Raw genomic sequence first — 2,341 nt, 5'->3', positions numbered from 1 at the left:
TGGACTCTAAAGAAAGCTGAGCGCCGAAGAATTGATGCTTTTGAACTGTGGTGTTGGAGAAGACTCTTGAGAGTCCCTCAGACTGCAAGGAGATCCAACCAGTCCATCCTAAAGGAGATCAGTCCTGGGTGTTCATTGGAAAGACTGAGGCTAAAGCTGAAACTCCAATACTTTGGCCACTTCATGCGAAGAGTTGACTCATTGGAAAAGACTCTGATGCTGGGAGGGATTGGGGGCAGGAGGAGAAGGGGACGACAGAGGATGAGATGGCTGGATGGCATCACTGACTCGATGGACGTGAGTCTGAGTGAACTCCGGGACTGGTGACGGACAGGGAGGCCTGGGGTGCTGCGATTCCTGGGGTCGCAAAGAGTTGGACACGACTGAGCGATTGAATTGAACTGAACTGAACGTTTATGATAGTCTTACTTCACCATGCATATGTAGGCACTTTATGTGTATTATCTCGTTATATCCCACAACATAGTCTGTTAACCCCTAGTTTACAGAGGAGAGATCAGAGGAAAAGAATGAGATTAAGTAATTTAACCAGCTATACATTGGAAGGCTTGGTAGCAGGTCATTATGCAGCATTATGCACCATTATGCAGATATGGGTATAATTCCTGGTAAAACTCTCACCACAGGAATGGGGTGCCTCTGTGCTATGGGGCTTCGGCAGGGAAGGAAATACTCTTGTCTGCCTATCTTACCTTTGCTGTAGGTAATCATGAGCAGTGCTATTTGTTACCTAGGAGTTGCATAGCAGAGGCTCGATCTTGCTTTTCTTATTCTTAGGCTGAAACAGGAGGAGGATGAGGAGTTAGGATGCTAAGATCAGGAAACAAAACAATACAAGGTACACACTTTCACATGTGATTGGCTTGGTGGAGAAGGAATAGCATGGGGAGGTGAAAGTTGGAAGGAAGGGAGATTTATGCCAAACTTGGATTACTGTAAAGCTTAGATTTCTATTTAAATGTTTTGTTTATACCTTAGAGTTGAAAATTTTACCTTATCAAAGATTGGTGATGATAGTCAACAGGGATCTAAAGTACTATTTATTTATTACTTAGTTAACTGACACATATGTAGCATTTATATGGACAAATATTCTGAGACCTTTATGAATATTTGCTTTTTAAATTATCATAATAGATAGAAACTATTCTTAATCCTCACTTTACAGATAACAAAAGGGAGGCACATAGAGATTCAAAAACTTGCCTGTGAACATATAGCTAGTAAGTGGTGGAGCTGGGATGCTAACTAAGGCCTCAGAGTCTGTGCTCTTAACCCATTTGCTAATTGGATTTTTTTTTTTAATGAAAAATGTATCTTTGAGATGATATATAAATCTAGATCTGCAACTATTGAGTGGTTTTCCTCCTGATTATAGATCACATTTTTCTGCTTTTTTAAATACAATTTTTTATTATTTACTTATTTATCTTTGGCTGCACTGGATCTTCATTGCTGCAGGGGTCTTTTTCTAGTTGTGGAGGGTGGGGGCTACTCATTGTGGTGGCTTCTCTTATTGCGGAGCATGGGCTCCAGGCACACAGGCTTCTGTAGCTGAGGCATTTGGGTTCAGCAGTTGTGGTGCACGGGCTTAACTGTTCCCAGGCATGTGGGATCTTAGTTCCCTGACCAAGGACTGAACCTGGTTCCCTGGACTACCAGGAAAGTCCCTGAACATGATATTTAAAATTCATGATTTATTTCTGAATCTAAGCATCATTTTATGACTTGTATTGACAAGCAAACAGTACAAAGTTTCTCCACATAGAAATTGATAATCTGTGATGACTCAAGTGTTATTTCTCTTGGCACTGCTGTCAGTAATACACAACCCTCTCTCCTCCGTGATAGGTTCCTTCCCTACTCTGAATCCTTTGGAGCCCTTCTATATTTGATTATGTTGTTTAACTAGAAATTTTGTGGGCTTCCCAGGTGGTGCTAGTGGTAAAGAATCTGCCTACCAATGCAGGAGATGCAAGAGACACAGCTTTTATCCCTGGGTGGGGAAGATGCCCTCGAGTAGGAAATGGTCCTCCATGCACACACACACCCCACACATAACCATAAATTTGATACTCTAACAGTAATTATTAATTAATAGTGAACTCCAGGACCTTTCAGTAAATAATATCTTAATAGTTGTCATAATTGAGGTTCTAATGTATGCTATACCTGTGGGAAGAGTTTTGTGTAGAATATCTCTGCTGCTGCTGCTGCTGCTAAGTTGCTTCAGTCGTGTCCGACTCTGTGCGACCCCATAGACGGCAGCCCACCAGGCTCCTCTGTCCATGGGATTCTCCAGGCAAGAACGCTGGAGTGC

This window comes from Bison bison, unplaced genomic scaffold (genome assembly GCF_000754665.1).
Source record: "Bison bison bison isolate TAMUID 2011002044 unplaced genomic scaffold, Bison_UMD1.0 scf7180017864451, whole genome shotgun sequence".
NCBI classification, from domain to species: Eukaryota; Metazoa; Chordata; class Mammalia; order Artiodactyla; family Bovidae; genus Bison; species Bison bison.
Note: the sequence above shows the minus strand (reverse complement) of the source record.